This window comes from Oncorhynchus nerka, linkage group LG7 (genome assembly GCF_034236695.1).
Source record: "Oncorhynchus nerka isolate Pitt River linkage group LG7, Oner_Uvic_2.0, whole genome shotgun sequence".
In the NCBI taxonomy this organism is placed as follows: Eukaryota; Metazoa; Chordata; class Actinopteri; order Salmoniformes; family Salmonidae; genus Oncorhynchus; species Oncorhynchus nerka.
The window spans coordinates 51,411,121-51,417,789 of NC_088402.1; the positions used below are offsets into that span (position 1 = coordinate 51,411,121).

Here is a 6,669-nt window from a genome sequence, read left to right on the forward strand (position 1 = left end):
AGACAATTTGGTCAAATGCAGAACGTAGTGTACAGAACATTCTGCCAAGTGCACTAGTGGTGCTGGTCGCTTGACTAGTGCACTCAGAGAAGCATTCTCTCTCCTATCTCTCTCTCTCTCTCTCTCTCTCTCTCTCTCTCTCTCTCTCTCTCAGGAACAGCAGGAATATCTTTGATTTGCAGGATCCTGGCTTTGCATGTCGAGAGCGTTGCTTTGAACCCTCTCCCTCACCCCATTATGTACAACGCTCTTGTCATGTGCAGATGTTAAGTGTGTAGCAGAGGAGGCTGGTGGGAGGAGCTTTATGAGGACAGGCTTATTGTTATGGCGTGGTTGATGTGGTTGATGTGTTTGATACCGTTCCAATAATTCCAGCCATTCCAACGAGCCCGTTCTCCTATAGCTCCTCCCAACAGCCTCTTCTGGCATGTAGGTAACCCTCGTAAATAATAGAGTGACGGCTTTAACCATGGCACTTTTTCACGTTGTTAAACGGCTTCAACCCTACACTAGAAAATGTGGACAGACGAAATTAGATGGTTTCTTTCATATTTATATCCTGACAAATTAACATTAACGTTAAAACGGTTCAAACGTATTGTCTTCAAAACATTGATTAACCCTTAGACCAAGGAGATGGTGCGTGTTGCATTATTCCCGTCTAGTGTCACATTGCAATTGCTGCACTCACGGTAAACGAGGCAACCCGACTCCTTGAAATAAGGTGCGCTGGTGCTCCCTCTGGTGGAAAGAAGAAAGGCATGTTGAATGCACCGATCAGCTACACTGTGCGGTGTGAATATGCTACGATCACGATGATATTCACACACTTTGATAGTGTGTCAAATGGAACCCCAAGTAGTGACCCGAGTTATGAAGGGTCTCATGACCAAGTGGCCTTCTGCATATGAAGTGTAAAAGTAGGAAGGAGCAAATGGAAATTGCATGTTGAGCTCAAGCTTATGCCAAGGTTGCACAGAATAATTGGCTGTGCACGAACCCTCCAGAAGGCCAATGATAGTATTTGACACTTACCGCCAACTCCACCCCAAATTCCAGCACCTCCTCTCTGGCGGCAAGTATAGGCAACCAAAAGTCAAAACAAACAGAGCCAGGGACTCTTTTATTTCAAATTCAATACTGTAACGTAATAAAATGTTGGACTAATAGCACTTTAGCACCTGCACATGAATGAACATGTTCAAGCAGGCCATTTTTGACATTTCTATCATGAACCTGTACTTATCCAGTCTACTTGCTCACAAATATCCTTCGCGATTTGAATGTTGCTTTTTAATGTGTCTGGTCTGTATGTATTGTGAATGCTGCAAAAATGAATGGCCTCTTTGAGGACATTATAGCTTTCTGAATTTGTTAAGCACTAATGTGTATGCTGGAATGTTGACTCTCCATTTGAAGCCTTCTAAACCTGGATTAGTTAGAGTCAAAACAGTGAATGAGTGTCGTCAATTCAAGAGGTGACTTGTGCTGCTCCGCCTGAGAGTCTTTTGCTAACGTTTAAAGGAGCCATTATTGAAGGCCCAGAGTTACATGGAAGTGCATGAAAGGGGCACAACGCTACATTCTTCAACACTTTGAAACACAGTTAAGAGGGGGATTTTACTATGATTTAGGTGTTGGCTCAAGGGTGCTGTTAGAGGAATAGGCACACCCCAAAGTTAACATCTACGAAAAATGACTTACATAATTGACATAGAAATTCATTTGCAACTTCTGAAAAAACGTTGAATTGCGTGTAGGTTCTATCCCTTTGGACCAACTGTATCCAAGTCCTCCGTGTCAGAAAAACAGTCTAAAATGTGTAGAGAAAAGAGTTATACAATGTGTGTCCTCACAGTGGTTGCTGATTTGCTGAACCCCTCCGGTGAGATGTGGCAGAGCAGAGGTTATATTTAATGATTGTCAAAGCTGATATTTGGTGGAGATAATGTTAAGTAATATAATTTCCAGTTGCTCAAAACACAACATAATAGCCAAAGCATAACTTTCCCCAACCATTTGTAAATAAGAATATTTCATAAATGGTGATAGAATTATACATAGATAAGAGAACAAATATCTTAAAATATCATTTCTGGGGTTAAAATGTTAGGCCCTGGCTGATATCATGTTACTCATGCCGATGACTTCTCTCTCTCTGTCATCAGCTCAAAATCTAGCGGCTGCTGGCAGAAGTTATACTCCCCTGACGAGTGAAGCTTCAGCTCCAGACCTACCTCCTTCCAGGCCTTCACCAGATGCTCTGTGGAGAGAAAAACATTCATATTTAATCAATCGCAATTGTAACTACTGGATTCAAAACCACAAAGACTCATTGGGGTGTGTGCTTACCGAAAAAGTACTGCATTATCTGGGGTGTGTGATGTGGGGTGGGGGCGATGCGGAGGCCCTCCTCTCCCCGGGCCACCATGCGGTAATTGATGTTTTGCACATAGATGTGGTAGCGAGACATCATGATGTCACACACCTCTGTATTCTTCGCAGGGTCCACCACATGGAACAAGGGGTCAAAGATTAATCATCAGGTGATAATATAAATTGCTTTCTTCAGGGATGAAATATAACATCCAAAGTTGATAGGATTTTCCATCTCTCGTTTCCATGGTTTGAATCTCGATTAACAGGCCAGGCTTACCCTGACAGGGATGATGTGACTGGGGCAGTGGACCGTGGACTGAGTGCATCAGCATCTGGTGCAGCAACTTGACGTTCCTCTGGTGTTTCCTGCGCAGCACGCGGCCCTCCTCCCCATTCAGGGTCTGGATGGACTCCCGGGCCAAGGCCAACAGCATGGGGGGCAGCGAGGTGAAGATGAAGCCTAATGCGTAGGAGCACACAGTGTCCACCACGGCACCAGGGCACCAGGGCATTGGTACAGACGATGTAGCCGCCAACAAAACCTGGGAAGAATAAATGAGATAAGGTAAGGCATAAACCAGGTAAAGATGTATTTAATTAATATGACAGTAAATATTTGATAAACATCAATATTAATTTGAGCTTTTTTTTTTCTCTTTTGGAGAGTGTTTATCAACCATTAATTGTTGCAATTTTTTTTAAACAGATTTTTCAAATGTTCATCCACTTTTTGAATGAAGGTTTGTGAACTTATGTGTGTATGATTTGTTTGGATTGAAAGCGGTGGAAAAAGTACTCAATTGTCATACTTAAGTAAAAGTAAAGATACCTTAATAGAAAATGATTCAAGTAATAGTGAGTCACCCAGTAAAATACTACTTGAGTAAAAGTCTAAAAGTCTAAGTATTTGGTTTTAAATATACTTAAGTATAAATAGTAAATGTAATTGCTAAAATATATTAAAAGCAAAAGTATAAATTATTTCAAATACCTTATATTAAGCAAACCAGACGGCACTATTTTCTTGCCAGGGGCACACTCCAACACTCAGACATCATTTACAAACGAAGCGAGTGTTTAGTGAGTCCGCCACGTCAGAGGCAGTGGGGAAGACCAGGGATATTCTCTTGATAAGTGTGTGAATTAGATAATTTTCCGGCCCTGCTAAGCATTTAAAATGGACTTTTGGGGCTCAGGTAAAATGTATGGAGTAAAAAGTACATTATTTTCTTTCGGTATATACAGTAGTAAAGTAAAAGTAAAAGTTGTCAAAAATATAAATAGTTCAGTACAGAAAACCCCCAAAACTACTTAAGTAGTACTTTCAACTTTCAAAACGAGACAGCCTATAGGGAGGAGGTCAGAGACCTGGCCGGGTGGTGCCAGAATAACAACCTATTCCTCAACGTAACCAAGACTAAGGAGATGATTGTGGACTACAGGAAAAGGAGGACCAAGGAGGACCGAGCACGCCCCCATTCTCATCGGCGGGGCTGTAGTGGAGCAGGTTGAGAGCTTCAAGTTCCTTGGTGTCCACATCAACAACAAACTAGAATGGTCCGAACACACTAAGACAGTCGTGAAGAGGACCCGACAAAGCCTATTCCCCCTCAGGAAACTAAAATATTTGGCATGGGTCCTGAGATCCTCAAAAGGTTCTACAGCTGCAACATCGAGAGCATCCTGGTTGCATCACTGCCCGGTACGGCAATTGCTCGGCCTCTGACTGCAAGGCACAACAGAGGGTAGTGCACACGGCCCAGTACATCACTGGGGCCAAGCTGCCTGCCTTCTAGGACCTCCACACCAGGCGGTGTCAGAGGAAGGCCCTAAAAATAGTCAAAGACCACCCTAGTCATAGACTGTTTTCTCTAGTACACCATGGCAAGCGGTACCGGAGTGCCAAGTCTAGGACAAAAAGGCTTCTCAACAGTTTTTATCCCCAAGCCATAAGACTCCTGAACAGGTAATCAAATGGTTACCCAGACTATTTGCATTATGTGCCGCCCCCCAACCCCTCTTTTTACGCTGCTGCTACTTTCTGTTTATCATATATTCGTAGTCACTTTAACTATACATTCATGTACATACTACCTCAATTGGGCCAACCAACTAGTGCTCCCGCACATGGGCTAACCGGGCTATCTGCATTGCTATCTGAGTCCATGGAGTGCACCATCTCAAAGGCCACAATCATAAGGGTGGTAGGGTCAGACTTAAGTAGCAGCACTATTACATGTTTGATGTCGTTGTGATGGAAGATTCACTTCTTGGCCCCACTGTTCCTTATACCCTGCATCACTGATGCACGGTTCCCTGCATCTCACGACCTGGGAGCAGAAAAAAACAAAATTGCTGTTTTTAATGCAGATCATTAAGAGCTCATTCTGTCCATGGGCATGTCATAGAATTGTAAAATGAAGCTACTATAGAACACGGGAAAGAACAAGGGTATGAACAACGACTCCGTTTGGATCAGTCATGTCAGAATCAGCATCAGTACCCGGCAGTGTGTTACCCAGAGTGAACACTGTGGCGGGAAGAGCAGAGCAGCGTCTTTGCCTCGCAGGTCGGCCAGGTCGTACTCCAAGTCGACCTGGAACTTACTGGTCCATGAGGATGTTCCGTGTTCCTCTTGGTCACGCACCGTGCTTCTGTAATGTATCCCTAAAGAAAGAGAAGAGAGGCCTTTGATAAGAGATTGTCATCTTGCCTGGAAAACTATGGGTGGAACTACACATTTCTAAAATGAATACAATGTTATAACTGCATGCTTATGGCTAGGATCTCTGTCCATCTAGTCGACCTCCATCCATCTTAAGCCATCCTTAATCAACTATCTACAGTTCCTGTGACCTGTGTGCCCCACTCACATGATGGCATGAAAGGCTCTGGGTCGCCGGTTCAGGCCCAGGTCGTCATTGCTGCACCACACAGACACGTCTCTCTTCATGAGAAGCGACTCTGAGCAGTTGTCTGCCATGGGAAGGACTTGCGTGCCCTTTCACCGTCGTAAACATCCGGCAGCTGTGATCTTTCTTCCCGGCATCATATCTTCTTCTCGAAGAACTTGTCGTAGTGGAAGTTGGCACACGCTGCAAGAGAAATACGACGGGTAAGGTCTTTGTCACTGTAGTTTGGATGCAGCCTCTTTCTAAAATCAGGGATGCCTGAACAGTCGTTACACAAAAATATAACATGTAGCCCCAAGTGTACCAGGACACATGTGAGCAGGTGTTTACCTTCGTGCAGGTTGTCTCGTAGTAAGTGAGAGACCTTAGGGGGGCGCTGTTTCAGCATGTTCTTCAGGGTGCCTGGGTCGGCCCTGTCAGCATTGATCGGGACCCACAGTGGGATACACCTTGGACTCAGACTTCTCTGTATCAATAAAGGGGGATAAAGACAGTTTAAAAGAGTGATCAACTAGACTCCTACAGTAGCAAAACCACTTCCACCTCACCTAGGTAGCTTTTCCTAGTAGTTCTACTAGACTAGGTGTAGAATGACAAAAGTCCTGGGATTTCTTGAAAGGTGACTATCCACACCAAGCTTTCCTAACACACATATAACTGCTTACACAACTGAGTGGAAAAGGTCAAAGAGCGGTCACATTTTTACCTGTGTGGACTGTACTCCTGTCCTGTATTTCCTCTGACAGCTCTATGCGGGCCTCCCTCTCCACGTTGGTGTTCTTCTGCACCATTTCAGCCACCAGGAAGGGGAATTTGGAGCACACCGGCTGGCCAGCATGGGGCATTGGGTGGCCCAGGGGTAGCTGGACCCCCTGCTCTGACTCTACCATCAACAACAGGAGGACATTTGATTAACTTAAATACATGTATCCGTCTTTGATTGAATTGTGTAGGCCTATTAGTGCACTGAGGAAAATATGAAAATACACTGAACAGAAATATAAACTCAACATGCAACAATTAAAAATACTTTTCTGAGTTACAGTTCACGTAAGGAAATCATTATACCCTCATGAAGACAGCTAGTCTGTCGAAACGTTGGATGTTAGATTATTAAATTATTTAATCTGAGCTCCTAGAGTGTGCGGCTCTCCTTTTCGTTTTCATGTAAGGAAATCAGTCAATTTAAATACAATTTAAATACATTCATTCGACCCTAATCTATGGATTTCACATGACTGGGAATACAGTTATGCATCTGTTGGTCACAGATACCTTAAAGAAAAGGTGTGGATCAGAAAACCAGTCAGTATCTGGTGTGACCACCATTTGCCTCATGCAGCATTACACATCTCCTTTATATAGAGTTGATCAGGCT

General features: G+C 43.8%; 1 pseudogene; it reads right to left on the reverse strand.

Annotated features, from left to right (window-relative positions):
• Window positions 1-2,080: 2,080 nt before the first annotated feature.
• Window positions 2,081-6,181, reverse strand: LOC115132598 (5-aminolevulinate synthase, non-specific, mitochondrial-like; annotated as a pseudogene).
• Window positions 6,182-6,669: the final 488 nt, after the last annotated feature.